This window comes from Micromesistius poutassou (assembly GCF_964030765.1).
Source record: "Micromesistius poutassou genome assembly, chromosome: 6".
NCBI classification, from domain to species: domain Eukaryota; kingdom Metazoa; phylum Chordata; class Actinopteri; order Gadiformes; family Gadidae; genus Micromesistius; species Micromesistius poutassou.
In genome coordinates this window covers 11,912,324-11,935,890 of record NC_140276.1, presented here as the reverse complement: position 1 = coordinate 11,935,890, position 23,567 = coordinate 11,912,324, and the positions used below count along the sequence as shown (strand labels likewise).

At 38.8% G+C, this 23,567-nt stretch overlaps 61 non-coding genes across 61 annotated transcripts; all 61 read right to left on the bottom strand.

The window, feature by feature from the left end:
- Positions 1–240: 240 nt before the first annotated feature.
- Positions 241–314, bottom strand: AC3HAE_019583 (transfer RNA isoleucine (anticodon AAU)). The gene has a single exon. It is a non-coding gene; the product is annotated as a tRNA-Ile (tRNA).
- A 773-nt stretch (positions 315–1,087) lies between these two features.
- Positions 1,088–1,160, bottom strand: AC3HAE_019582 (transfer RNA arginine (anticodon UCG)). Its single transcript has one exon. It is a non-coding gene; the product is annotated as a tRNA-Arg (tRNA).
- A 92-nt stretch (positions 1,161–1,252) lies between these two features.
- Positions 1,253–1,326, bottom strand: AC3HAE_019580 (transfer RNA isoleucine (anticodon AAU)). Its single transcript has one exon. It is a non-coding gene; the product is annotated as a tRNA-Ile (tRNA).
- A 267-nt stretch (positions 1,327–1,593) lies between these two features.
- On the bottom strand, positions 1,594–1,666 carry AC3HAE_019579 (transfer RNA arginine (anticodon UCG)). The gene has a single exon. It is a non-coding gene; the product is annotated as a tRNA-Arg (tRNA).
- A 92-nt stretch (positions 1,667–1,758) lies between these two features.
- On the bottom strand, positions 1,759–1,832 carry AC3HAE_019578 (transfer RNA isoleucine (anticodon AAU)). Its single transcript has one exon. It is a non-coding gene; the product is annotated as a tRNA-Ile (tRNA).
- A 773-nt stretch (positions 1,833–2,605) lies between these two features.
- Positions 2,606–2,678, bottom strand: AC3HAE_019577 (transfer RNA arginine (anticodon UCG)). The gene has a single exon. It is a non-coding gene; the product is annotated as a tRNA-Arg (tRNA).
- A 598-nt stretch (positions 2,679–3,276) lies between these two features.
- AC3HAE_019576 (transfer RNA isoleucine (anticodon AAU)) lies at positions 3,277–3,350 on the bottom strand. The gene has a single exon. It is a non-coding gene; the product is annotated as a tRNA-Ile (tRNA).
- Positions 3,351–3,782: 432 nt separating this feature from the next.
- On the bottom strand, positions 3,783–3,856 carry AC3HAE_019575 (transfer RNA isoleucine (anticodon AAU)). Its single transcript has one exon. It is a non-coding gene; the product is annotated as a tRNA-Ile (tRNA).
- Positions 3,857–4,123: 267 nt separating this feature from the next.
- Positions 4,124–4,196, bottom strand: AC3HAE_019574 (transfer RNA arginine (anticodon UCG)). The gene has a single exon. It is a non-coding gene; the product is annotated as a tRNA-Arg (tRNA).
- A 92-nt stretch (positions 4,197–4,288) lies between these two features.
- Positions 4,289–4,362, bottom strand: AC3HAE_019573 (transfer RNA isoleucine (anticodon AAU)). Its single transcript has one exon. It is a non-coding gene; the product is annotated as a tRNA-Ile (tRNA).
- A 267-nt stretch (positions 4,363–4,629) lies between these two features.
- Positions 4,630–4,702, bottom strand: AC3HAE_019571 (transfer RNA arginine (anticodon UCG)). Its single transcript has one exon. It is a non-coding gene; the product is annotated as a tRNA-Arg (tRNA).
- Positions 4,703–4,794: 92 nt separating this feature from the next.
- Positions 4,795–4,868, bottom strand: AC3HAE_019569 (transfer RNA isoleucine (anticodon AAU)). The gene has a single exon. It is a non-coding gene; the product is annotated as a tRNA-Ile (tRNA).
- Positions 4,869–5,135: 267 nt separating this feature from the next.
- AC3HAE_019568 (transfer RNA arginine (anticodon UCG)) lies at positions 5,136–5,208 on the bottom strand. The gene has a single exon. It is a non-coding gene; the product is annotated as a tRNA-Arg (tRNA).
- Positions 5,209–5,300: 92 nt separating this feature from the next.
- AC3HAE_019567 (transfer RNA isoleucine (anticodon AAU)) lies at positions 5,301–5,374 on the bottom strand. The gene has a single exon. It is a non-coding gene; the product is annotated as a tRNA-Ile (tRNA).
- Positions 5,375–5,641: 267 nt separating this feature from the next.
- Positions 5,642–5,714, bottom strand: AC3HAE_019566 (transfer RNA arginine (anticodon UCG)). Its single transcript has one exon. It is a non-coding gene; the product is annotated as a tRNA-Arg (tRNA).
- Positions 5,715–5,806: 92 nt separating this feature from the next.
- AC3HAE_019564 (transfer RNA isoleucine (anticodon AAU)) lies at positions 5,807–5,880 on the bottom strand. Its single transcript has one exon. It is a non-coding gene; the product is annotated as a tRNA-Ile (tRNA).
- Positions 5,881–6,147: 267 nt separating this feature from the next.
- Positions 6,148–6,220, bottom strand: AC3HAE_019563 (transfer RNA arginine (anticodon UCG)). The gene has a single exon. It is a non-coding gene; the product is annotated as a tRNA-Arg (tRNA).
- Positions 6,221–6,312: 92 nt separating this feature from the next.
- Positions 6,313–6,386, bottom strand: AC3HAE_019562 (transfer RNA isoleucine (anticodon AAU)). Its single transcript has one exon. It is a non-coding gene; the product is annotated as a tRNA-Ile (tRNA).
- Positions 6,387–6,653: 267 nt separating this feature from the next.
- Positions 6,654–6,726, bottom strand: AC3HAE_019561 (transfer RNA arginine (anticodon UCG)). Its single transcript has one exon. It is a non-coding gene; the product is annotated as a tRNA-Arg (tRNA).
- A 92-nt stretch (positions 6,727–6,818) lies between these two features.
- AC3HAE_019560 (transfer RNA isoleucine (anticodon AAU)) lies at positions 6,819–6,892 on the bottom strand. The gene has a single exon. It is a non-coding gene; the product is annotated as a tRNA-Ile (tRNA).
- Positions 6,893–7,159: 267 nt separating this feature from the next.
- Positions 7,160–7,232, bottom strand: AC3HAE_019557 (transfer RNA arginine (anticodon UCG)). Its single transcript has one exon. It is a non-coding gene; the product is annotated as a tRNA-Arg (tRNA).
- A 92-nt stretch (positions 7,233–7,324) lies between these two features.
- Positions 7,325–7,398, bottom strand: AC3HAE_019556 (transfer RNA isoleucine (anticodon AAU)). Its single transcript has one exon. It is a non-coding gene; the product is annotated as a tRNA-Ile (tRNA).
- Positions 7,399–7,665: 267 nt separating this feature from the next.
- AC3HAE_019555 (transfer RNA arginine (anticodon UCG)) lies at positions 7,666–7,738 on the bottom strand. The gene has a single exon. It is a non-coding gene; the product is annotated as a tRNA-Arg (tRNA).
- A 92-nt stretch (positions 7,739–7,830) lies between these two features.
- AC3HAE_019554 (transfer RNA isoleucine (anticodon AAU)) lies at positions 7,831–7,904 on the bottom strand. The gene has a single exon. It is a non-coding gene; the product is annotated as a tRNA-Ile (tRNA).
- A 773-nt stretch (positions 7,905–8,677) lies between these two features.
- Positions 8,678–8,750, bottom strand: AC3HAE_019553 (transfer RNA arginine (anticodon UCG)). Its single transcript has one exon. It is a non-coding gene; the product is annotated as a tRNA-Arg (tRNA).
- A 92-nt stretch (positions 8,751–8,842) lies between these two features.
- AC3HAE_019552 (transfer RNA isoleucine (anticodon AAU)) lies at positions 8,843–8,916 on the bottom strand. The gene has a single exon. It is a non-coding gene; the product is annotated as a tRNA-Ile (tRNA).
- A 330-nt stretch (positions 8,917–9,246) lies between these two features.
- AC3HAE_019551 (transfer RNA isoleucine (anticodon AAU)) lies at positions 9,247–9,320 on the bottom strand. Its single transcript has one exon. It is a non-coding gene; the product is annotated as a tRNA-Ile (tRNA).
- Positions 9,321–10,093: 773 nt separating this feature from the next.
- AC3HAE_019550 (transfer RNA arginine (anticodon UCG)) lies at positions 10,094–10,166 on the bottom strand. Its single transcript has one exon. It is a non-coding gene; the product is annotated as a tRNA-Arg (tRNA).
- Positions 10,167–10,258: 92 nt separating this feature from the next.
- AC3HAE_019549 (transfer RNA isoleucine (anticodon AAU)) lies at positions 10,259–10,332 on the bottom strand. The gene has a single exon. It is a non-coding gene; the product is annotated as a tRNA-Ile (tRNA).
- A 432-nt stretch (positions 10,333–10,764) lies between these two features.
- AC3HAE_019547 (transfer RNA isoleucine (anticodon AAU)) lies at positions 10,765–10,838 on the bottom strand. The gene has a single exon. It is a non-coding gene; the product is annotated as a tRNA-Ile (tRNA).
- Positions 10,839–11,105: 267 nt separating this feature from the next.
- AC3HAE_019545 (transfer RNA arginine (anticodon UCG)) lies at positions 11,106–11,178 on the bottom strand. The gene has a single exon. It is a non-coding gene; the product is annotated as a tRNA-Arg (tRNA).
- Positions 11,179–11,270: 92 nt separating this feature from the next.
- On the bottom strand, positions 11,271–11,344 carry AC3HAE_019544 (transfer RNA isoleucine (anticodon AAU)). The gene has a single exon. It is a non-coding gene; the product is annotated as a tRNA-Ile (tRNA).
- Positions 11,345–11,611: 267 nt separating this feature from the next.
- Positions 11,612–11,684, bottom strand: AC3HAE_019543 (transfer RNA arginine (anticodon UCG)). Its single transcript has one exon. It is a non-coding gene; the product is annotated as a tRNA-Arg (tRNA).
- A 92-nt stretch (positions 11,685–11,776) lies between these two features.
- Positions 11,777–11,850, bottom strand: AC3HAE_019542 (transfer RNA isoleucine (anticodon AAU)). Its single transcript has one exon. It is a non-coding gene; the product is annotated as a tRNA-Ile (tRNA).
- Positions 11,851–12,117: 267 nt separating this feature from the next.
- Positions 12,118–12,190, bottom strand: AC3HAE_019541 (transfer RNA arginine (anticodon UCG)). The gene has a single exon. It is a non-coding gene; the product is annotated as a tRNA-Arg (tRNA).
- Positions 12,191–12,282: 92 nt separating this feature from the next.
- AC3HAE_019540 (transfer RNA isoleucine (anticodon AAU)) lies at positions 12,283–12,356 on the bottom strand. The gene has a single exon. It is a non-coding gene; the product is annotated as a tRNA-Ile (tRNA).
- Positions 12,357–12,788: 432 nt separating this feature from the next.
- AC3HAE_019539 (transfer RNA isoleucine (anticodon AAU)) lies at positions 12,789–12,862 on the bottom strand. Its single transcript has one exon. It is a non-coding gene; the product is annotated as a tRNA-Ile (tRNA).
- A 432-nt stretch (positions 12,863–13,294) lies between these two features.
- On the bottom strand, positions 13,295–13,368 carry AC3HAE_019538 (transfer RNA isoleucine (anticodon AAU)). The gene has a single exon. It is a non-coding gene; the product is annotated as a tRNA-Ile (tRNA).
- A 773-nt stretch (positions 13,369–14,141) lies between these two features.
- AC3HAE_019536 (transfer RNA arginine (anticodon UCG)) lies at positions 14,142–14,214 on the bottom strand. The gene has a single exon. It is a non-coding gene; the product is annotated as a tRNA-Arg (tRNA).
- A 92-nt stretch (positions 14,215–14,306) lies between these two features.
- On the bottom strand, positions 14,307–14,380 carry AC3HAE_019535 (transfer RNA isoleucine (anticodon AAU)). The gene has a single exon. It is a non-coding gene; the product is annotated as a tRNA-Ile (tRNA).
- Positions 14,381–14,647: 267 nt separating this feature from the next.
- AC3HAE_019533 (transfer RNA arginine (anticodon UCG)) lies at positions 14,648–14,720 on the bottom strand. Its single transcript has one exon. It is a non-coding gene; the product is annotated as a tRNA-Arg (tRNA).
- A 92-nt stretch (positions 14,721–14,812) lies between these two features.
- Positions 14,813–14,886, bottom strand: AC3HAE_019532 (transfer RNA isoleucine (anticodon AAU)). Its single transcript has one exon. It is a non-coding gene; the product is annotated as a tRNA-Ile (tRNA).
- Positions 14,887–16,330: 1,444 nt separating this feature from the next.
- Positions 16,331–16,404, bottom strand: AC3HAE_019531 (transfer RNA isoleucine (anticodon AAU)). The gene has a single exon. It is a non-coding gene; the product is annotated as a tRNA-Ile (tRNA).
- Positions 16,405–16,671: 267 nt separating this feature from the next.
- AC3HAE_019530 (transfer RNA arginine (anticodon UCG)) lies at positions 16,672–16,744 on the bottom strand. Its single transcript has one exon. It is a non-coding gene; the product is annotated as a tRNA-Arg (tRNA).
- A 433-nt stretch (positions 16,745–17,177) lies between these two features.
- On the bottom strand, positions 17,178–17,250 carry AC3HAE_019529 (transfer RNA arginine (anticodon UCG)). The gene has a single exon. It is a non-coding gene; the product is annotated as a tRNA-Arg (tRNA).
- Positions 17,251–17,342: 92 nt separating this feature from the next.
- On the bottom strand, positions 17,343–17,416 carry AC3HAE_019528 (transfer RNA isoleucine (anticodon AAU)). The gene has a single exon. It is a non-coding gene; the product is annotated as a tRNA-Ile (tRNA).
- A 773-nt stretch (positions 17,417–18,189) lies between these two features.
- Positions 18,190–18,262, bottom strand: AC3HAE_019527 (transfer RNA arginine (anticodon UCG)). The gene has a single exon. It is a non-coding gene; the product is annotated as a tRNA-Arg (tRNA).
- A 92-nt stretch (positions 18,263–18,354) lies between these two features.
- On the bottom strand, positions 18,355–18,428 carry AC3HAE_019525 (transfer RNA threonine (anticodon AGU)). Its single transcript has one exon. It is a non-coding gene; the product is annotated as a tRNA-Thr (tRNA).
- Positions 18,429–18,695: 267 nt separating this feature from the next.
- On the bottom strand, positions 18,696–18,768 carry AC3HAE_019524 (transfer RNA arginine (anticodon UCG)). Its single transcript has one exon. It is a non-coding gene; the product is annotated as a tRNA-Arg (tRNA).
- Positions 18,769–18,860: 92 nt separating this feature from the next.
- On the bottom strand, positions 18,861–18,934 carry AC3HAE_019523 (transfer RNA isoleucine (anticodon AAU)). Its single transcript has one exon. It is a non-coding gene; the product is annotated as a tRNA-Ile (tRNA).
- Positions 18,935–19,201: 267 nt separating this feature from the next.
- On the bottom strand, positions 19,202–19,274 carry AC3HAE_019521 (transfer RNA arginine (anticodon UCG)). The gene has a single exon. It is a non-coding gene; the product is annotated as a tRNA-Arg (tRNA).
- Positions 19,275–19,366: 92 nt separating this feature from the next.
- AC3HAE_019520 (transfer RNA isoleucine (anticodon AAU)) lies at positions 19,367–19,440 on the bottom strand. The gene has a single exon. It is a non-coding gene; the product is annotated as a tRNA-Ile (tRNA).
- A 671-nt stretch (positions 19,441–20,111) lies between these two features.
- Positions 20,112–20,184, bottom strand: AC3HAE_019519 (transfer RNA arginine (anticodon UCG)). Its single transcript has one exon. It is a non-coding gene; the product is annotated as a tRNA-Arg (tRNA).
- A 92-nt stretch (positions 20,185–20,276) lies between these two features.
- On the bottom strand, positions 20,277–20,350 carry AC3HAE_019518 (transfer RNA isoleucine (anticodon AAU)). The gene has a single exon. It is a non-coding gene; the product is annotated as a tRNA-Ile (tRNA).
- A 432-nt stretch (positions 20,351–20,782) lies between these two features.
- On the bottom strand, positions 20,783–20,856 carry AC3HAE_019517 (transfer RNA isoleucine (anticodon AAU)). Its single transcript has one exon. It is a non-coding gene; the product is annotated as a tRNA-Ile (tRNA).
- A 165-nt stretch (positions 20,857–21,021) lies between these two features.
- On the bottom strand, positions 21,022–21,094 carry AC3HAE_019516 (transfer RNA arginine (anticodon UCG)). The gene has a single exon. It is a non-coding gene; the product is annotated as a tRNA-Arg (tRNA).
- A 92-nt stretch (positions 21,095–21,186) lies between these two features.
- On the bottom strand, positions 21,187–21,260 carry AC3HAE_019514 (transfer RNA isoleucine (anticodon AAU)). Its single transcript has one exon. It is a non-coding gene; the product is annotated as a tRNA-Ile (tRNA).
- Positions 21,261–22,033: 773 nt separating this feature from the next.
- Positions 22,034–22,106, bottom strand: AC3HAE_019513 (transfer RNA arginine (anticodon UCG)). Its single transcript has one exon. It is a non-coding gene; the product is annotated as a tRNA-Arg (tRNA).
- A 92-nt stretch (positions 22,107–22,198) lies between these two features.
- On the bottom strand, positions 22,199–22,272 carry AC3HAE_019512 (transfer RNA isoleucine (anticodon AAU)). Its single transcript has one exon. It is a non-coding gene; the product is annotated as a tRNA-Ile (tRNA).
- A 330-nt stretch (positions 22,273–22,602) lies between these two features.
- AC3HAE_019511 (transfer RNA isoleucine (anticodon AAU)) lies at positions 22,603–22,676 on the bottom strand. The gene has a single exon. It is a non-coding gene; the product is annotated as a tRNA-Ile (tRNA).
- Positions 22,677–23,449: 773 nt separating this feature from the next.
- Positions 23,450–23,522, bottom strand: AC3HAE_019509 (transfer RNA arginine (anticodon UCG)). The gene has a single exon. It is a non-coding gene; the product is annotated as a tRNA-Arg (tRNA).
- Between the last annotated feature and the right edge of the window lie 45 nt (positions 23,523–23,567).

The window sequence follows — 23,567 nt, the reverse complement described above, 5'->3', positions numbered from 1 at the left end:
TTGTTTCACTAAGTGCGTAATTATAGATTAAGCCACGAACATGCTGACATGAATTTGAGAGATGGGTCTTTCAAGTAACCACGAAGGGATTCGAACCCTCAATCTTCTGATCCGAAGTCATACGCCTTATCCTTTAAGCCACGTGGCTGAGGTGGTATTGAGTAATGGTCATTGAATTTTTTACGGAAGTGAATAAATCATCCTCAAATTGATACAATGATGAACTCAACAAGTAAGAGATGGCCAGTACGGGGGTTGAACCCGTGACCTTGGCGTTATTAGCACCACGCTCTAACCAACTGAGCTAACCGGCCTTTGATGTCAATAGCTATTTTCATGTTTGTTTGTTTTTCAGCTAGAAACTGTTTGAAAAAGATTCACTTAAAGTGGGTCTAAGTATTCCTTTGTTTCACTAAGTGCGTAATTATAGATTAAGCCATGTTTGTTTGTTTTTCAGCTAGAAACTGTTTGAAAAAGGTTCACTCAAAGTGGGTCTAAGTATTCCTTTGTTTCACTAAGTGCGTAATCATAGATTAAGCCACGAACATGCTGACATGAATTTGAGAGATGGGTCTTTCAAGTAACCACGAAGGGATTCGAACCCTGAATCTTCTGATCCGAATTCAGACGCCTTATCTTTTAGGACACGTGGCTGAGGTGGTATTAAGTAATGGTCATTCAATTTTTTACGGAAGTGAATAAATCATCCTCAAATTGATACAATGATGAACTCAACAAGTAAGAGATGGCCAGTACGGGGGTTGAACCCGTGACCTTTGCGTTATTAGCACCACGCTCTAACCAACTGAGCTAACCCGCCTTTAATGTCAAAAGCTATTTTCATGTTTGTTTGTTTTTCAGCTAGAAACTGTTTGAAAAAGATTCACTTAAAGTGGGTCTAAGTATTCCTTTGTTTCACTAAGTGAGTAATTATATATTAAGCCATGTTCGTTTGTTTTTCAGCTAGAAACTGTTTGAAAAAGATTCACTTAAAGTGGGTCTAAGTATTCCTTTGTTTCACTAAGTGCGTAATTATAGATTAAGCCACGAACATGCTGACATGAATTTGAGAGATGGGTCTTTCAAGTAACCACGAAGGGATTCGAACCCTCAATCTTCTGATCCGAAGTCAGACGCCTTATCCTTTAGGCCACGTGGCTGAGGTGGTATTGAGTAATGGTCGTTCAATTTTTTACGGAAGTGAATAAATCATCCTCAAATTGATACAATGATGAACTCAACAAGTAAGAGATGGCCAGTACGGGGGTTGAACCCGTGACCTTGGCGTTATTAGCACCACGCTCTAACCAACTGAGCTAACCGGCCTTTGATGTCAATAGCTATTTTCATGTTTGTTTGTTTTTCAGCTAGAAACTGTTTGAAAAAGATTCACTTAAAGTGGGTCTAAGTATTCCTTTGTTTCACTAAGTGAGTAATTATAGATTAAGCCAAGTTTGTTTGTTTTTCAGCTAGAAACTGTTTGAAAAAGATTCACTTAAAGTGGGTCTAAGTATTCCTTTGTTTCACTAAGTGCGTAATTATAGATTAAGCCACGAACATGCTGACATGAATTTGAGAGATGGGTCTTTCAAGTAACCACGAAGGGATTCGAACCCTCAATCTTCTGATCCGAAGTCAGACGCCTTATCCTTTAGGCCACGTGGCTGAGGTGGTATTGAGTAATGGTCATTGAATTTTTTACGGAAGTGAATAAATCATCCTCAAATTGATACAATGATGAACTCAACAAGTAAGAGATAGCCAGTACGGGGGTTGAACCCGTGACCTTGGCGTTATTAGCACCACGCTCTAACCAACTGAGCTAACCGGCCTTTGATGTCAATAGCTATTTTCATGTTTGTTTGTTTTTCAGCTAGAAACTGTTTGAAAAAGATTCACTTAAAGTGGGTCTAAGTATTCCTTTGTTTCACTAAGTGCGTAATTATAGATTAAGCCATGTTTGTTTGTTTTTCAGCTAGAAACTGTTTGAAAAAGATTCACTTAAAGTGGGTCTAAGTATTCCTTTGTTTCACTAAGTGCGTAATTATAGATTAAGCCACGAACATGCTGACATGAATTTGAGAGATGGGTCTTTCAAGTAACGACGAAGGGATTCGAACCCTGAATCTTCTGATCCGAATTCAGACGCCTTATCTTTTAGGACACGTGGCTGAGGTGGTATTAAGTAATGGTCATTCAATTTTTTACGGAAGTGAATAAATCATCCTCAAATTGATACAATGATGAACTCAACAAGTAAGAGATGGCCAGTACGGGGGTTGAACCCGTGACCTTTGCGTTATTAGCACCACACTCTAACCAACTGAGCTAACCCGCCTTTAATGTCAAAAGCTATTTTCATGTTTGTTTGTTTTTCAGCTAGAAACTGTTTGAAAAAGATTCACTTAAAGTGGGTCTAAGTATTCCTTTGTTTCACTAAGTGAGTAATTATATATTAAGCCATGTTCGTTTGTTTTTCAGCTAGAAACTGTTTGAAAAAGATTCACTTAAAGTGGGTCTAAGTATTCCTTTGTTTCACTAAGTGCGTAATTATAGATTAAGCCACGAACATGCTGACATGAATTTGAGAGATGGGTCTTTCAAGTAACCACGAAGGGATTCGAACCCTCAATCTTCTAATCCGAAGTCAGACGCCTTATCCTTTAGGCCACGTGGCTGAGGTGGTATTGAGTAATGGTCGTTCAATTTTTTACGGAAGTGAATAAATCATCCTCAAATTGATACAATGATGAACTCAACAAGTAAGAGATAGCCAGTACGGGGGTTGAACCCGTGACCTTGGCGTTATTAGCACCACCCTCTAACCAACTGAGCTAACCGGCCTTTGATGTCAATAGCTATTTTCATGTTTGTTTGTTTTTCAGCTAGAAACTGTTTGAAAAAGATTCACTTAAAGTGGGTCTAAGTATTCCTTTGTTTCACTAAGTGAGTAATTATAGATTAAGCCATGTTTGTTTGTTTTTCAGCTAGAAACTGTTTGAAAAAGATTCACTTAAAGTGGGTCTAAGTATTCCTTTGTTTCACTAAGTGTGTAATTATAGATTAAGCCACGAACATGCTGACATGAATTTGAGAGATGGGTCTTTCAAGTAACCACGAAGGGATTCGAACCCTCAATCTTCTGATCCGAAGTCAGACGCCTTATCCTTTAGGCCACGTGGCAGAGGTGGTATTGAGTAATGGTCATTGAATTTTTTACGGAAGTGAATAAATCATCCTCAAATTGATACAATGATGAACTCAACAAGTAAGAGATGGCCAGTACGGGGGTTGAACCCGTGACCTTGGCGTTATTAGCACCACGCTCTAACCAACTGAGCTAACCGGCCTTTGATGTCAATAGCTATTTTCATGTTTGTTTGTTTTTCAGCTAGAAACTGTTTGAAAAGGATTCACTTAAAGTGGGTCTAAGTATTCCTTTGTTTCACTAAGTGCGTAATTATAGATTAAGCCATGTTTGTTTGTTTTTCAGCTAGAAACTGTTTGAAAAAGATTCACTTAAAGTGGGTCTAAGTATTCCTTTGTTTCACTAAGTGCGTAATTATAGATTAAGCCACGAACATGCTGACATGAATTTGAGAGATGGGTCTTTCAAGTAACCACGAAGGGATTCGAACACTCAATCTTCTGATCCGAAGTCAGACGCCTTATCCTTTAGGCCACGTGGCTGAGGTGGTATTGAGTAATGGTCGTTCAATTTTTTACGGAAGTGAATAAATCATCCTCAAATTGATACAATGATGAACTCAACAAGTAAGAGATAGCCAGTACGGGGGTTGAACCCGTGACCTTGGCGTTATTAGCACCACGCTCTAACCAACTGAGCTAACCGGCCTTTGATGTCAATAGCTATTTTCATGTTTGTTTGTTTTTCAGCTAGAAACTGTTTGAAAAAGATTCACTTAAAGTGGGTCTAAGTATTCCTTTGTTTCACTAAGTGAGTAATTATAGATTAAGCCATGTTTGTTTGTTTTTCAGCTAGAAACTGTTTGAAAAAGATTCACTTAAAGTGGGTCTAAGTATTCCTTTGTTTCACTAAGTGCGTACTTATAGATTAAGCCACGAACATGCTGCCATGAATTTGAGAGATGGGTCTTTCCAGTAACCACGAAGGGATTCGAACCCTCAATCTTCTGATCCGAAGTCAGACGCCTTATCCTTTAAGCCACGTGGCTGAGGTGGTATTGAGTAATGGTCGTTCAATTTTTTACGGAAGTGAATAAATCATCCTCAAATTGATACAATGATGAACTCAACAAGTAAGAGATGGCCAGTACGGGGGTTGAACCCGTGACCTTGGCGTTATTAGCACCACGCTCTAACCAACTGAGCTAACCGGCCTTTGATGTCAATAGCTATTTTCATGTTTGTTTGTTTTTCAGCTAGAAACTGTTTGAAAAAGATTCACTTAAAGTGGGTCTAAGTATTCCTTTGTTTCACTAAGTGAGTAATTATAGATTAAGCCATGTTTGTTTGTTTTTCAGCTAGAAACTGTTTGAAAAAGATTCACTTAAAGTGGGTCTAAGTATTCCTTTGTTTCACTAAGTGCGTAATTATAGATTAAGCCACGAACATGCTGACATGAATTTGAGAGATGGGTCTTTCCAGTAACCACGAAGGGATTCGAACCCTCAATCTTCTGATCCGAAGTCAGACGCCTTATCCTTTAGGCCACGTGGCTGAGGTGGTATTGAGGAATGGTCATTGAATTTTTTACGGAAGTGAATAAATCATCCTCAAATTGATACAATGATGAACTCAACAAGTAAGAGATGGCCAGTACGGGGGTTGAACCCGTGACCTTGGCGTTATTAGCACCACGCTCTAACCAACTGAGCTAACCGGCCTTTGATGTCAATAGCTATTTTCATGTTTGTTTGTTTTTCAGCTAGAAACTGTTTGAAAAAGATTCACTTAAAGTGGGTCTAAGTATTCCTTTGTTTCACTAAGTGCGTAATTATAGATTAAGCCATGTTTGTTTGTTTTTCAGCTAGAAACTGTTTGAAAAAGATTCACTTAAAGTGGGTCCAAGTATTCCTTTGTTTCACTAAGTGCGTAATTATAGATTAAGCCACGAACATGCTGACATGAATTTGAGAGATGGGTCTTTCAAGTAACCACGAAGGGATTCGAACCCTCAATCTTCTGATCCGAAGTCAGACGCCTTATCCTTTAGGCCACGTGGCTGAGGTGGTATTGAGTAATGGTCGTTCAATTTTTTACGGAAGTGAATAAATCATCCTCAAATTGATACAATGATGAACTCAACAAGTAAGAGATGGCCAGTACGGGGGTTGAACCCGTGACCTTGGCGTTATTAGCACCACGCTCTAACCAACTGAGCTAACCGGCCTTTGATGTCAATAGCTATTTTCATGTTTGTTTGTTTTTCAGCTAGAAACTGTTTGAAAAAGATTCACTTAAAGTGGGTCTAAGTATTCCTTTGTTTCACTAAGTGAGTAATTATAGATTAAGCCATGTTTGTTTGTTTTTCAGCTAGAAACTGTTTGAAAAAGATTCACTTAAAGTGGGTCTAAGTATTCCTTTGTTTCAATAAGTGCGTAATTATAGATTAAGCCACGAACATGCTGACATGAATTTGAGAGATGGGTCTTTCCAGTAACCACGAAGGGATTCGAACCCTCAATCTTCTGATCCGAAGTCAGACGCCTTATCCTTTAGGCCACGTGGCTGAGGTGGTATTGAGGAATGGTCATTGAATTTTTTACGGAAGTGAATAAATCATCCTCAAATTGATACAATGATGAACTCAACAAGTAAGAGATGGCCAGTACGGGGGTTGAACCCGTGACCTTGGCGTTATTAGCACCACGCTCTAACCAACTGAGCTAACCGGCCTTTGATGTCAATAGCTATTTTCATGTTTGTTTGTTTTTCAGCTAGAAACTGTTTGAAAAAGATTCACTTAAAGTGGGTCTAAGTATTCCTTTGTTTCACTAAGTGCGTAATTATAGATTAAGCCATGTTTGTTTGTTTTTCAGCTAGAAACTGTTTGAAAAAGATTCACTTAAAGTGGGTCTAAGTATTCCTTTGTTTCACTAAGTGCGTAATTATAGATTAAGCCACGAACATGCTGACATGAATTTGAGAGATGGGTCTTTCAAGTAACCACGAAGGGATTCGAACCCTCAATCTTCTGATCCGAAGTCAGACGCCTTATCCTTTAGGCCACGTGGCTGAGGTGGTATTGAGTAATGGTCGTTCAATTTTTTACGGAAGTGAATAAATCATCCTCAAATTGATACAATGATGAACTCAACAAGTAAGAGATGGCCAGTAAGGGGGTTGAACCCGTGACCTTGGCGTTATTAGCACCACGCTCTAACCAACTGAGCTAACCGGCCTTTGATGTCAATAGCTATTTTCATGTTTGTTTGTTTTTCAGCTAGAAACTGTTTGAAAAAGATTCACTTAAAGTGGGTCTAAGTATTCCTTTGTTTCACTAAGTGCGTAATTATAGATTAAGCCATGTTTGTTTGTTTTTCAGCTAGAAACTGTTTGAAAAAGATTCACTTAAAGTGGGTCTAAGTATTCCTTTGTTTCACTAAGTGCGTAATTATAGATTAAGCCACGAACATGCTGACATGAATTTGAGAGATGGGTCTTTCAAGTAACCACGAAGGGATTCGAACCCTCAATCTTCTGATCCGAAGTCAGACGCCTTATCCTTTAGGCCACGTGGCTGAGGTGGTATTGAGTAATGGTCGTTCAATTTTTTACGGAAGTGAATAAATCATCCTCAAATTGATACAATGATGAACTCAACAAGTAAGAGATAGCCAGTACGGGGGTTGAACCCGTGACCTTGGCGTTATTAGCACCACGCTCTAACCAACTGAGCTAACCGGCCTTTGATGTCAATAGCTATTTTCATGTTTGTTTGTTTTTCAGCTAGAAACTGTTTGAAAAAGATTCACTTAAAGTGGGTCTAAGTATTCCTTTGTTTCACTAAGTGAGTAATTATAGATTAAGCCATGTTTGTTTGTTTTTCAGCTAGAAACTGTTTGAAAAAGATTCACTTAAAGTGGGTCTAAGTATTCCTTTGTTTCACTAAGTGCGTAATTATAGATTAAGCCACGAACATGCTGCCATGAATTTGAGAGATGGGTCTTTCCAGTAACCACGAAGGGATTCGAACCCTCAATCTTCTGATCCGAAGTCAGACGCCTTATCCTTTAGGCCACGTGGCTGAGGTGGTATTGAGTAATGGTCGTTCAATTTTTTACGGAAGTGAATAAATCATCCTCAAATTGATACAATGATGAACTCAACAAGTAAGAGATGGCCAGTACGGGGGTTGAACCCGTGACCTTGGCGTTATTAGCACCACGCTCTAACCAACTGAGCTAACCGGCCTTTTATGTCAATAGCTATTTTCATGTTTGTTTGTTTTTCAGCTAGAAACTGTTTGAAAAAGATTCACTTAAAGTGGGTCTAAGTATTCCTTTGTTTCACTAAGTGCGTAATTATAGATTAAGCCATGTTTGTTTGTTTTTCAGCTAGAAACTGTTTGAAAAAGATTCACTTAAAGTGGGTCTAAGTATTCCTTTGTTTCACTAAGTGCGTAATTATAGATTAAGCCACGAACATGCTGACATGAATTTGAGAGATGGGTCTTTCAAGTAACCACGAAGGGATTCGAACCCTCAATCTTCTGATCCGAAGTCAGACACCTTATCCTTTAGGCCACGTGGCTGAGGTGGTATTGAGTAATGGTCATTGAATTTTTTACGGAAGTGAATAAATCATCCTCAAATTGATACAATGATGAACTCAACAAGTAAGAGATGGCCAGTACGGGGGTTGAACCCGTGACCTTGGCGTTATTAGCACCACGCTCTAACCAACTGAGCTAACCGGCCTTTTATGTCAATAGCTATTTTCATGTTTGTTTGTTTTTCAGCTAGAAACTGTTTGAAAAAGATTCACTTAAAGTGGGTCTAAGTATTCCTTTGTTTCACTAAGTGCGTAATTATAGATTAAGCCATGTTTGTTTGTTTTTCAGCTAGAAACTGTTTGAAAAAGATTCACTTAAAGTGGGTCTAAGTATTCCTTTGTTTCACTAAGTGCGTAATTATAGATTAAGCCACGAACATGCTGACATGAATTTGAGAGATGGGTCTTTCAAGTAACGACGAAGGGATTCGAACCCTGAATCTTCTGATCCGAATTCAGACGCCTTATCTTTTAGGACACGTGGCTGAGGTGGTATTAAGTAATGGTCATTCAATTTTTTACGGAAGTGAATAAATCATCCTCAAATTGATACAATGATGAACTCAACAAGTAAGAGATGGCCAGTACGGGGGTTGAACCCGTGACCTTTGCGTTATTAGCACCACGCTCTAACCAACTGAGCTAACCCGCCTTTAATGTCAAAAGCTATTTTCATGTTTGTTTGTTTTTCAGCTAGAAACTGTTTGAAAAAGATTCACTTAAAGTGGGTCTAAGTATTCCTTTGTTTCACTAAGTGAGTAATTATAGATTAAGCCATGTTCGTTTGTTTTTCAGCTAGAAACTGTTTGAAAAAGATTCACTTAAAGTGGGTCTAAGTATTCCTTTGTTTCACTAAGTGCGTAATTATAGATTAAGCCACGAACATGCTGACATGAATTTGAGAGATGGGTCTTTCAAGTAACCACGAAGGGATTCGAACCCTCAATCTTCTGATCCGAAGTCAGACGCCTTATCCTTTAGGCCACGTGGCTGAGGTGGTATTGAGTAATGGTCGTTCAATTTTTTACGGAAGTGAATAAATCATCCTCAAATTGATACAATGATGAACTCAACAAGTAAGAGATGGCCAGTACGGGGGTTGAACCCTTGACCTTGGCGTTATTAGCACCACGCTCTAACCAACTGAGCTAACCGGCCTTTGATGTCAATAGCTATTTTCATGTTTGTTTGTTTTTCAGCTAGAAACTGTTTGAAAAAGATTCACTTAAAGTGGGTCTAAGTATTCCTTTGTTTCACTAAGTGCGTAATTATAGATTAAGCCACGAACATGCTGACATGAATTTGAGAGATGGGTCTTTCAAGTAACCACAAAGGGATTCGAACCCTCAATCTTCTGATCCGAAGTCATACGCCTTATCCTTTAGGCCACGTGGCTGAGGTGGTATTGAGTAATGGTCGTTGAATTTTTTACGGAAGTGAATAAATCATCCTCAAATTGATACAATGATGAACTCAACAAGTAAGAGATGGCCAGTACGGGGGTTGAACCCGTGACCTTGGCGTTATTAGCACCACGCTCTAACCAACTGAGCTAACCGGCCTTTGATGTCAATAGCTATTTTCATGTTTGTTTGTTTTTCAGCTAGAAACTGTTTGAAAAAGATTCACTTAAAGTGGGTCTAAGTATTCCTTTGTTTCACTAAGTGCGTAATTATAGATTAAGCCATGTTTGTTTGTTTTTCAGCTAGAAACTGTTTGAAAAAGATTCACTCAAAGTGGGTCTAAGTATTCCTTTGTTTCACTAAGTGCGTAATCATAGATTAAGCCACGAACATGCTGACATGAATTTGAGAGATGGGTCTTTCAAGTAACCACGAAGGGATTCGAACCCTGAATCTTCTGATCCGAATTCAGACGCCTTATCTTTTAGGACACGTGGCTGAGGTGGTATTAAGTAATGGTCATTCAATTTTTTACGGAAGTGAATAAATCATCCTCAAATTGATACAATGATGAACTCAACAAGTAAGAGATGGCCAGTACGGGGGTTGAACCCGTGACCTTTGCGTTATTAGCACCACGCTCTAACCAACTGAGCTAACCCTCCTTTGATGTCAACAGCTATTTTCATGTTTGTTTGTTTTTCAGCTAGAAACTGTTTGAAAAAGATTCACTTAAAGTGGGTCTAAGTATTCCTTTGTTTCACTAAGTGAGTAATTATAGATTAAGCCATGTTTGTTTGTTTTTCAGCTAGAAACTGTTTGAAAAAGATTCACTTAAAGTGGGTCTAAGTATTCCTTTGTTTCACTAAGTGCGTAATTATAGATTAAGCCACGAACATGCTGACATGAATTTGAGAGATGGGTCTTTCAAGTAACCACGAAGGGATTCGAACCCTCAATCTTCTAATCCGAAGTCAGACGCCTTATCCTTTAGGCCACGTGGCTGAGGTGGTATTGAGTAATGGTCGTTCAATTTTTTACGGAAGTGAATAAATCATCCTCAAATTGATACAATGATGAACTCAACAAGTAAGAGATAGCCAGTACGGGGGTTGAACCCGTGACCTTGGCGTTATTAGCACCACGCTCTAACCAACTGAGCTAACCGGCCTTTGATGTCAATAGCTATTTTCATGTTTGTTTGTTTTTCAGCTAGAAACTGTTTGAAAAAGATTCACTTAAAGTGGGTCTAAGTATTCCTTTGTTTCACTAAGTGCGTAATTATAGATTAAGCCATGTTTGTTTGTTTTTCAGCTAGAAACTGTTTGAAAAAGATTCACTTAAAGTGGGTCTAAGTATTCCTTTGTTTCACTAAGTGCGTAATTATAGATTAAGCCACGAACATGCTGACATGAATTTGAGAGATGGGTCTTTCAAGTAACCACGAAGGGATTCGAACACTCAATCTTCTGATCCGAAGTCAGACGCCTTATCCTTTAGGCCACGTGGCTGAGGTGGTATTGAGTAATGGTCGTTCAATTTTTTACGGAAGTGAATAAATCATCCTCAAATTGATACAATGATGAACTCAACAAGTAAGAGATAGCCAGTACGGGGGTTGAACCCGTGACCTTGGCGTTATTAGCACCACGCTCTAACCAACTGAGCTAACCGGCCTTTGATGTCAATAGCTATTTTCATGTTTGTTTGTTTTTCAGCTAGAAACTGTTTGAAAAAGATTCACTTAAAGTGGGTCTAAGTATTCCTTTGTTTCACTAAGTGAGTAATTATAGATTAAGCCATGTTTGTTTGTTTTTCAGCTAGAAACTGTTTGAAAAAGATTCACTTAAAGTGGGTCTAAGTATTCCTTTGTTTCACTAAGTGCGTAATTATAGATTAAGCCACGAACATGCTGCCATGAATTTGAGAGATGGGTCTTTCCAGTAACCACGAAGGGATTCGAACCCTCAATCTTCTGATCCGAAGTCAGACGCCTTATCCTTTAAGCCACGTGGCTGAGGTGGTATTGAGTAATGGTCGTTCAATTTTTTACGGAAGTGAATAAATCATCCTCAAATTGATACAATGATGAACTCAACAAGTAAGAGATGGCCAGTACGGGGGTTGAACCCGTGACCTTGGCGTTATTAGCACCACGCTCTAACCAACTGAGCTAACCGGCCTTTGATGTCAATAGCTATTTTCATGTTTGTTTGTTTTTCAGCTAGAAACTGTTTGAAAAAGATTCACTTAAAGTGGGTCTAAGTATTCCTTTGTTTCACTAAGTGAGTAATTATAGATTAAGCCATGTTTGTTTGTTTTTCAGCTAGAAACTGTTTGAAAAAGATTCACTTAAAGTGGGTCTAAGTATTCCTTTGTTTCACTAAGTGCGTAATTATAGATTAAGCCACGAACATGCTGACATGAATTTGAGAGATGGGTCTTTCCAGTAACCACGAAGGGATTCGAACCCTCAATCTTCTGATCCGAAGTCAGACGCCTTATCCTTTAGGCCACGTGGCTGAGGTGGTATTGAGTAATGGTCGTTCAATTTTTTACGGAAGTGAATAAATCATCCTCAAATTGATACAATGATGAACTCAACAAGTAAGAGATTGCCAGTACGGGGGTTGAACCCGTGACCTTGGCGTTATTAGCACCACGCTCTAACCAACTGAGCTAACCGGCCTTTGATGTCAATAGCTATTTTCATGTTTGTTTGTTTTTCAGCTAGAAACTGTTTGAAAAAGATTCACTTAAAGTGGGTCTAAGTATTCCTTTGTTTCACTAAGTGAGTAATTATAGATTAAGCCATGTTTGTTTGTTTTTCAGCTAGAAACTGTTTGAAAAAGATTCACTTAAAGTGGGTCTAAGTATTCCTTTGTTTCACTAAGTGTGTAATTATAGATTAAGCCACGAACATGCTGACATGAATTTGAGAGATGGGTCTTTCAAGTAACCACGAAGGGATTCGAACCCTCAATCTTCTGATCCGAAGTCAGACGCCTTATCCTTTAGGCCACGTGGCTGAGGTGGTATTGAGTAATGGTCGTTCAATTTTTTACGGAAGTGAATAAATCATCCTCAAATTGATACAATGATGAACTCAACAAGTAAGAGATAGCCAGTACGGGGGTTGAACCCGTGACCTTGGCGTTATTAGCACCACGCTCTAACCAACTGAGCTAACCGGCCTTTGATGTCAATAGCTATTTTCATGTTTGTTTGTTTTTCAGCTAGAAACTGTTTGAAAAAGATTCACTTAAAGTGGGTCTAAGTATTCCTTTGTTTCACTAAGTGAGTAATTATAGATTAAGCCATGTTTGTTTGTTTTTCAGCTAGAAACTGTTTGAAAAAGATTCACTTAAAGTGGGTCTAAGTATTCCTTTGTTTCACTAAGTGCGTAATTATAGATTAAGCCACGAACATGCTGACATGAATTTGAGAGATGGGTCTTTCCAGTAACCACGAAGGGATTCGAACGCTCAATTTTCTGATCCGAATTCAGACGCCTTATCTTTTAGGACACGTGGCTGAGGTGGTATTAAGTAATGGTCGTTCAATTTTTTACGGAAGTGAATAAATCATCCTCAAATTGATACAATGATGAACTCAACAAGTAAGAGATGGCCAGTACGGGGGTTGAACCCGTGACCTTGGCGTTATTAGCACCACGCTCTAACCAACTGAGCTAACCGGCCTTTGATGTCAATAGCTATTTTCATGTTTGTTTGTTTTTCAGCTAGAAACTGTTTGAAAAAGATTCACTTAAAGTGGGTCTAAGTATTCCTTTGTTTCACTAAGTGCGTAATTATAGATTAAGCCATGTTTGTTTGTTTTTCAGCTAGAAACTGTTTGAAAAAGATTCACTTAAAGTGGGTCTAAGTATTCCTTTGTTTCACTAAGTGCGTAATTATAGATTAAGCCACGAACATGCTGACATGATTTTGAGAGATGGGTCTTTCAAGTAACCACGAAGGGATTCGAACCCTGAATCTTCTGATCCGAATTCAGACGCCTTATCTTTTAGGACACGTGGCTGAGGTGGTATTAAGTAATGGTCGTTCAATTTTTTACGGAAGTGAATAAATCATCCTCAAATTGATACAATGATGAACTCAACAAGTAAGAGATTGCCAGTACGGGGGTTGAACCCGTGACCTTGGCGTTATTAGCACCACGCTCTAACCAACTGAGCTAACCGGCATTTGAAGTCAATAGCTATTTTCATGTTTGTTTGTTTTTCAGCTAGAAACTGTTTGAAAAAGATTCACTTAAAGTGGGTCTAAGTATTCCTTTGTTTCACTAAGTGCGTAATTATAGATTAAGCCATGTTTGTTTGTTTTTCAGCTAGAAACTGTTTGAAAAAGATTCACTTAAAGTGGGTCTAAGTATTCCTTTGTTTCACTAAGTGCGTAATTATAGATTAAGCCACGAACATGCTGACATGAACTTGAGAGATGGGTCTTTCAAGTAACCACGAAGGGATTCGAACCCTGAATCTTCTGATCCGAATTCAGACGCCTTATCTTTTAGGACACGTGGCTGAGGTGGTATTAAGTAATGGTCATTCAATTTTTTACGGAAGTGAATAAATCATCCTCAAATTGATACAATGATAAACTCAACAAGTAAGAGATGGCCAGTACGGGGGTTGAACCCGTGACCTTTGCGTTATTAGCACCACGCTCTAACCAACTGAGCTAACCCGCCTTTGATGTCAAAAGCTATTGTCATGTTTGTTTGTTTTTCAGCTAGAAACTGTTTGAAAAAGATTCACTTAAAGTGGGTCTAAGTATTCCTTTGTTTCACTAAGTGCGTAATTATAGATTAAGCCATGTTCGTTTGTTTTTCAGCTAGAAACTGTTTGAAAAAGATTCACTTAAAGTGGGTCTAAGTATTCCTTTGTTTCACTAAGTGCGTAATTATAGATTAAGCCACGAACATGCTGACATGAATTTGAGAGATGGGTCTTTCAAGTAACCACGAAGGGATTCGAACCCTCAATCTTCTGATCCGAAGTCAGACGCCTTACCCTTTAGGCCACGTGGCTGAGGTGGTATTGAGTAATGGTCGTTCAATTTTTTACGGAAGTGAATAAATCATCCTCAAATTGATACAATGATGAACTCAACAAGTAAGAGATGGCCAGTACGGGGGTTGAACCCGTGACCTTGGCGTTATTAGCACCACGCTCTAACCAACTGAGCTAACCGGCCTTTGTTGTCAATAGCTATTTTCATGTTTGTTTGTTTTTCAGCTAGAAACTGTTTGAAAAAGATTCACTTAAAGTGGGTCTAAGTATTCCTTTGTTTCACTAAGTGAGTAATTATAGATTAAGCCAAGTTTGTTTGTTTTTCAGCTAGAAACTGTTTGAAAGAGATTCACTTAAAGTGGGTCTAAGTATTCCTTTGTTTCACTAAGTGCGTAATTATAGATTAAGCCACGAACATGCTGACATGAATTTGAGAGATGGGTCTTTCAAGTAACCACGAAGGGATTCGAACCCTCAATCTTCTGATCCGAAGTCAGACGCCTTATCCTTTAGGCCACGTGGCTGAGGTGGTATTGAGTAATGGTCATTGAATTTTTTACGGAAGTGAATAAATCATCCTCAAATTGATACAATGATGAACTCAACAAGTAAGAGATGGCCAGTACGGGGGTTGAACCCGTGACCTTGGCGTTATTAGCACCACGCTCTAACCAACTGAGCTAACCGGCCTTTGATGTCAATAGCTATTTTCATGTTTGTTTGTTTTTCAGCTAGAAACTGTTTGAAAAAGATTCACTTAAAGTGGGTCTAAGTATTCCTTTGTTTCACTAAGTGCGTAATTATAGATTAAGCAATGTTTGTTTGTTTTTCAGCTAGAAACTGTTTGAAAAAGATTCACTCAAAGTGGGTCTAAGTATTCCTTTGTTTCACTAAGTGCGTAATCATAGATTAAGCCACGAACATGCTGACATGAATTTGAGAGATGGGTCTTTCAAGTAACCACGAAGGGATTCGAACCCTGAATCTTCTGATCCGAATTCAGACGCCTTATCTTTTAGGACACGTGGCTGAGGTGGTATTAAGTAATGGTCATTCAATTTTTTACGGAAGTGAATAAATCATCCTCAAATTGATACAATGATGAACTCAACAAGTAAGAGCTGGCCAGTACGGGGGTTGAACCCGTGACCTTTGCGTTATTAGCACCACGCTCTAACCAACTGAGCTAACCCTCCTTTGATGTCAATAGCTATTTTCATGTTTGTTTGTTTTTCAGCTAGAAACTGTTTGAAAAAGATTCACTTAAAGTGGGTCTAAGTATTCCTTTGTTTCACTAAGTGAGTAATTATAGATTAAGCCATGTTTGTTTGTTTTTCAGCTAGAAACTGTTTGAAAAAGATTCACTTAAAGTGGGTCTAAGTATTCGTTTGTTTCACTAAGTGCGTAATTATAGATTAAGCCACGAACATGCTGACATGAATTTGAGAGATGGGTCTTTCAAGTAACCACGAAGGGATTCGGACCCTCAATCTTCTGATCCGAAGTCAGACGCCTTATCCTTTAGGCCACGTGGCTGAGGTGGTATTGAGTAATGGTCGTTCAATTTTTTACGGAAGTGAACAAATCATCCTCAAATTGATACAATGATGAACTCAACAAGTAAGAGATAGCCAGTACGGGGGTTGAACCCGTGACCTTGGCGTTATTAGCACCACGCTCTAACCAACTGAGCTAACCTGCCTTTGATGTCAATAGCTATTTTCATGTTTGTTTGTTTTTCAGCTAGAAACTGTTTGAAAAAGATTCACTTAAAGTGGGTCTAAGTATTCCTTTGTTTCACTAAGTGAGTAATTATAGATTAAGCCATGTTTGTTTGTTTTTCAGCTAGAAACTGTTTGAAAAAAATTCACTTAAAGTGGGTCTAAGTATTCCTTTGTTTCACTAAGTGCGTAATTATAGATTAAGCCACGAACATGCTGACATGAATTTGAGAGATGGGTCTTTCAAGTAACCACGAAGGGATTCGAACCCTCAATCTTCTGATCCGAAGTCAGACGCCTTATCCTTTAGTCCACGTGGCTGAGGTGGTATTGAGTAATGGTCATTGAATTTTTTACGGAAGTGAATAAATCATCCTCAAATTGATACAATGATGAACTCAACAAGTAAGAGATGGCCAGTACGGGGTTTGAACCCGTGACCTTGGCGTTATTAGCACCACGCTCTAACCAACTGAGCTAACCGGCCTTTGATGTCAATAGCTATTTTCATGTTTGTTTGTTTTTCAGCTAGAAACTGTTTGAAAAAGATTCACTTAAAGTGGGTCTAAGTATTCCTTTGTTTCACTAAGTGCGTAATTATAGATTAAGCCATGTTTGTTTGTTTTTCAGCTAGAAACTGTTTGAAAAAGATTCACTCAAAGTGGGTCTAAGTATTCCTTTGTTTCACTAAGTGCGTAATTATAGATTAAGCCACGAACATGCTGACATGAATTTGAGAGATGGGTCTTTCAAGTAACCACGAAGGGATTCGAACCCTCAATCTTCTGATCCGAAGTCAGACGCCTTATCCTTTAGGCCACGTGGCTGAGGTGGTATTGAGTAATGGTCGTTCAATTTTTTACGGAAGTGAATAAATCATCCTCAAATTGATACAATGATGAACTCAACAAGTAAGAGATGGCCAGTACGGGGGTTGAACCCGTGACCTTGGCGTTATTAGCACCACGCTCTAACCAACTGTTCTAACCGGCCTTTGATGTCAATAGCTATTTTCATGTTTGTTTGTTTTTCAGCTAGAAACTGTTTGAAAAAGATTTACTTAAAGTGGGTCTAAGTATTCCTTTGTTTCACTAAGTGAGTAATTATAGATTAAGCCAAGTTTGTTTGTTTTTCAGCTAGAAACTGTTTGAAAAAGATTCACTTAAAGTGGGTCTAAGTATTCCTTTGTTTCACTAAGTGCGTAATTATAGATTAAGCCACGAACATGCTGACATGAATTTGAGAGATGGGTCTTTCAAGTAACCACGAAGGGATTCGAACCCTCAATCTTCTGATCCGAAGTCAGACGCCTTATCCTTTAGGCCACGTGGCTGAGGTGGTATTGAGTAATGGTCATTGAATTTTTTACGGAAGTGAATAAATCATCCTCAAATTGATACAATGATGAACTCAACAAGTAAGAGATAGCCAGTACGGGGGTTGAACCCGTGACCTTGGCGTTATTAGCACCACGCTCTAACCAACTGAGCTAACCGGCCTTTGATGTCAATAGCTATTTTCATGTTTGTTTGTTTTTCAGCTAGAAACAGTTTGAAAAAGATTCACTTAAAGTGGGTCTAAGTATTCCTTTGTTTCACTAAGTGCGTAATTATAGATTAAGCCATGTTTGTTTGTTTTTCAGCTAGAAACTGTTTGAAAAAGATTCACTTAAAGTGGGTCTAAGTATTCCTTTGTTTCACTAAGTGCGTAATTATAGATTAAGCCACGAACATGCTGACATGAATTTGAGAGATGGGTCTTTCAAGTAACCACGAAGGGATTCGAACCCTGAATCTTCTGATCCGAATTCAGACGCCTTATCTTTTAGGACACGTGGCTGAGGTGGTATTAAGTAATGGTCATTCACTTTTTTACGGAAGTGAATAAATCATCCTCAAATTGATACAATGATGAACTCAACAAGTAAGAGATGGCCAGTATGGGGGTTGAACCCGTGACCTTGTCGTTATTAGCACCACGTTCTAACCAACTGAGCTAACCGGCCTTTGATGTCAATAGCTATTTTCATGTTTGTTTGTTTTTCAGCTAGAAACTGTTTGAAAAAGATTCACTTAAAGTGGGTCTAAGTATTCCTTTGTTTCACTAAGTGAGTAATTATAGATTAAGCCAAGTTTGTTTGTTTTTCAGCTAGAAACTGTTTGAAAAAGATTCACTTAAAGTGGGTCTAAGTATTCCTTTGTTTCACTAAGTGCGTAATTATAGATTAAGCCACGAACATGCTGACATGAATTTGAGAGATGGGTCTTTCAAGTAACCACGAAGGGATTCGAACCCTCTATCTTCTGATCCGAAGTCAGACGCCTTATCCTTTAGGCCACGTGGCTGAGGTGGTATTGAGTAATGGTCATTGAATTTTTTACGGAAGTGAATAAATCATCCTCAAATTGATACAATGATGAACTCAACAAGTAAGAGATGGCCAGTACGGGGGTTGAACCCGTGACCTTGGCTTTACTAGCACCACGCTCTAACCAACTGAGCTAACCGGCCTTTGATGTCAATAGCTATTTTCATGTTTGTTTGTTTTTCAGCTAGAAACTGTTTGAAAAAGATTCACTTAAAGTGGGTCTAGGTATTTCTTTGTTTCACTAAGTGCGTAATTATAGATTAAGCCATGTTTGTTTGTTTTTCAGCTAGAAACTGTTTGAAAAAGATTCACTTAAAGTGGGTCTAAGTATTCCTTTGTTTCACTAAGTGCGTAATTATAGATTAAGCCACGAACATGCTGACATGAATTTGAGAGATGGGTCTTTCAAGTAACCACGAAGGGATTCGAACCCTCAATCTTCTGATCCGAAGTCAGACGCCTTATCCTTTAGGCCACGTGGCTGAGGTGGTATTGAGTAATGGTCGTTCAATTTTTTACGGAAGTGAATAAATCATCCTCAAATTGATACAATGATGAACTCAACAAGTAAGAGATGGCCAGTACGGGGGTAGAACCCGTGACCTTGGCGTTATTAGCACCACGCTCTAACCAACTGAGCTAACCGGCCTTTGATGTCAATAGCTATTTTCATGTTTGTTTGTTTTTCAGCTAGAAACTGTTTGAAAAAGATTCACTTAAAGTGGGTCTAAGTATTCCTTTGTTTCACTAAGTGAGTAATTATAGATTAAGCCAAGTTTGTTTGTTTTTCAGCTAGAAACTGTTTGAAAAAGATTCACTTAAAGTGGGTCTAAGTATTCCTTTGTTTCACTAAGTGCGTAATTATAGATTAAGCCACGAACATGCTGACATGAATTTGAGAGATGGGTCTTTCAAGTAACCACGAAGGGATTCGAACCCTCAATCTTCTGATCCGAAGTCAGACGCCTTATCCTTTAGGCCACGTGGCTGAGGTGGTATTGAGTAATGGTCATTGAATTTTTTACGGAAGTGAATAAATCATCCTCAAATTGATACAATGATGAACTCAACAAGTAAGAGATGGCCAGTACGGGGGTTGAACCCGTGACCTTGGCGTTATTAGCACCACGCTCTAACCAACTGAGCTAACCGGCCTTTGATGTCAATAGCTATTTTCATGTTTGTTTGTTTTTCAGCTAGAAACAGTTTGAAAAAGATTCACTTAAAGTGGGTCTAAGTATTCCTTTGTTTCACTAAGTGCGTAATTATAGATTAAGCCACGAACATGCTGACATGAATTTGAGAGATGGGTCTTTCAAGTAACCACGAAGGGATTCGAACCCTGAATCTTCTGATCCGAATTCAGACGCCTTATCTTTTAGGACACGTGGCTGAGGTGGTATTAAGTAATGGTCATTCAATTTTTTACGGAAGTGAATAAATCATCCTCAAATTGATACAATGATGAACTCAACAAGTAAGAGATGGCCAGTACGGGGGTTGAACCCGTGACCTTTGCGTTATTAGCACCACGCTCTAACCAACTGAGCTAACCCGCCTTTGATGTCAATAGCTATTTTCATGTTTGTTTGTTTTTCAGCTAGAAACTGTTTGAAAAAGATTCACTTAGAGTGGGTCTAAGTATTCCTTTGTTTCACTAAGTGAGTAATTATAGATTAAGCCATGTTTGTTTGTTTTTCAGCTAGAAACTGTTTGAAAAAGATTCACTTAAAGTGGGTCTAAGTATTCCTTTGTTTCACTAAGTGCGTAATTATAGATTAAGCCACGAACATGCTGACATGAATTTGAGAGATGGGTCTTTCAAGTAACCACGAAGGGATTCGAACCCTCAATCTTCTGATCCGAAGTCAGACGCCTTATCCTTTAGGCCACGTGGCTGAGGTGGCATTGAGTAATGGTCTTTCAATTTTTTACGGAAGTGAATAAATCATCCTCAAATTGATACAATGATGAACTCAACAAGTAAGAGATGGCCAGTACGGGGGTTGAACCCGTGACCTTAGCGTTATTAGCACCACGCTCTAACCAACTGAGCTAACCGGCCTTTGATGTCAATAGCTATTTTCATGTTTGTTTGTTTTTCAGCTAGAAACTGTTTGAAAAAGATTCACTTAAAGTGGGTCTAAGTATTCCTTTGTTTCACTAAGTGAGTAATTATAGATTAAGCCATGTTTGTTTGTTTTTCAGCTAGAAACTGTTTGAAAAAGATTCACTTAAAGTGGGTCTAAGTATTCCTTTGTTTCACTAAGTGCGTAATTATAGATTAAGCCACGAACATGCTGCCATGAATTTGAGAGATGGGTCTTTCCAGTAACCATGAAGGGATTCGAACCCTCAATCTTCTGATCCGAAGTCAGACGCCTTATCCTTTAGGCCACGTGGCTGAGGTGGTATTGAGTAATGGTCGTTCAATTTTTTACGGAAGTGAATAAATCATCCTCAAATTGATACAATGATGAACTCAACAAGTAAGAGATGGCCAGTACGGGGGTTGAACCCGTGACCTTGGCGTTATTAGCACCACGCTCTAACCAACTGAGCTAACCGGCCTTTTATGTCAATAGCTATTTTCATGTTTGTTTGTTTTTCAGCTAGAAACTGTTTGAAAAAGATTCACTTAAAGTGGGTCTAAGTATTCCTTTGTTTCACTAAGTGCGTAATTATAGATTAAGCCACGGACATGCTGACATGAATTTGAGAGATGGGTCTTTCAAGTAACCACGAAGGGATTCGAACCCTCAATCTTCTGATCCGAAGTCAGACACCTTATCCTTTAGGCCACGTGGCTGAGGTGGTATTGAGTAATGGTCATTGAATTTTTTACGGAAGTGAATAAATCATCCTCAAATTGATACAATGATGAACTCAACAAGTAAGAGATGGCCAGTACGGGGGTTGAACCCGTGACCTTGGCGTTATTAGCACCACGCTCTAACCAACTGAGCTAACCGGCCTTTTATGTCAATAGCTATTTTCATGTTTGTTTGTTTTTCAGCTAGAAACTGTTTGAAAAAGATTCACTTAAAGTGGGTCTAAGTATTCCTTTGTTTCACTAAGTGCGTAATTATAGATTAAGCCATGTTTGTTTGTTTTTCAGCTAGAAACTGTTTGAAAAAGATTCACTTAAAGTGGGTCTAAGTATTCCTTTGTTTCACTAAGTGCGTAATTATAGATTAAGCCACGAACATGCTGACATGAATTTGAGAGATGGGTCTTTCAAGTAACGACGAAGGGATTCGAACCCTGAATCTTCTGATCCGAATTCAGACGCCTTATCTTTTAGGACACGTGGCTGAGGTGGTATTAAGTAATGGTCATTCAATTTTTTACGGAAGTGAATAAATCATCCTCAAATTGATACAATGATGAACTCAACAAGTAAGAGATGGCCAGTACGGGGGTTGAACCCGTGACCTTTGCGTTATTAGCACCACGCTCTAACCAACTGAGCTAACCCGCCTTTAATGTCAAAAGCTATTTTCATGTTTGTTTGTTTTTCAGCTAGAAACTGTTTGAAAAAGATTCACTTAAAGTGGGTCTAAGTATTCCTTTGTTTCACTAAGTGAGTAATTATAGATTAAGCCATGTTCGTTTGTTTTTCAGCTAGAAACTGTTTGAAAAAGATTCACTTAAAGTGGGTCTAAGTATTCCTTTGTTTCACTAAGTGCGTAATTATAGATTAAGCCACGAACATGCTGACATGAATTTGAGAGATGGGTCTTTCAAGTAACCACGAAGGGATTCGAACCCTCAATCTTCTGATCCGAAGTCAGACGCCTTATCCTTTAGGCCACGTGGCTGAGGTGGTATTGAGTAATGGTCGTTCAATTTTTTACGGAAGTGAATAAATCATCCTCAAATTGATACAATGATGAACTCAACAAGTAAGAGATGGCCAGTACGGGGGTTGAACCCTTGACCTTGGCGTTATTAGCACCACGCTCTAACCAACTGAGCTAACCGGCCTTTGATGTCAATAGCTATTTTCATGTTTGTTTGTTTTTCAGCTAGAAACTGTTTGAAAAAGATTCACTTAAAGTGGGTCTAAGTATTCCTTTGTTTCACTAAGTGCGTAATTATAGATTAAGCCACGAACATGCTGACATGAATTTGAGAGATGGGTCTTTCAAGTAACCACAAAGGGATTCGAACCCTCAATCTTCTGATCCGAAGTCATACGCCTTATCCTTTAGGCCACGTGGCTGAGGTGGTATTGAGTAATGGTCGTTGAATTTTTTACGGAAGTGAATAAATCATCCTCAAATTGATACAATGATGAACTCAACAAGTAAGAGATGGCCAGTACGGGGGTTGAACCCGTGACCTTGGCGTTATTAGCACCACGCTCTAACCAACTGAGCTAACCGGCCTTTGATGTCAATAGCTATTTTCATGTTTGTTTGTTTTTCAGCTAGAAACTGTTTGAAAAAGATTCACTTAAAGTGGGTCTAAGTATTCCTTTGTTTCACTAAGTGCGTAATTATAGATTAAGCCATGTTTGTTTGTTTTTCAGCTAGAAACTGTTTGAAAAAGATTCACTCAAAGTGGGTCTAAGTATTCCTTTGTTTCACTAAGTGCGTAATCATAGATTAAGCCACGAACATGCTGACATGAATTTGAGAGATGGGTCTTTCAAGTAACCACGAAGGGATTCGAACCCTGAATCTTCTGATCCGAATTCAGACGCCTTATCTTTTAGGACACGTGGCTGAGGTGGTATTAAGTAATGGTCATTCAATTTTTTACGGAAGTGAATAAATCATCCTCAAATTGATACAATGATGAACTCAACAAGTAAGAGATGGCCAGTACGGGGGTTGAACCCGTGACCTTTGCGTTATTAGCACCACGCTCTAACCAACTGAGCTAACCCTCCTTTGATGTCAATAGCTATTTTCATGTTTGTTTGTTTTTCAGCTAGAAACTGTTTGAAAAAGATTCACTTAAAGTGGGTCTAAGTATTCCTTTGTTTCACTAAGTGAGTAATTATAGATTAAGCCATGTTTGTTTGTTTTTCAGCTAGAAACTGTTTGAAAAAGATTCACTTAAAGTGGGTCTAAGTATTCCTTTGTTTCACTAAGTGCGTAATTATAGATTAAGCCACGAACATGCTGACATGAATTTGAGAGATGGGTCTTTCAAGTAACCACGAAGGGATTCGAACCCTCAATCTTCTAATCCGAAGTCAGACGCCTTATCCTTTAGGCCACGTGGCTGAGGTGGTATTGAGTAATGGTCGTTCAATTTTTTACGGAAGTGAA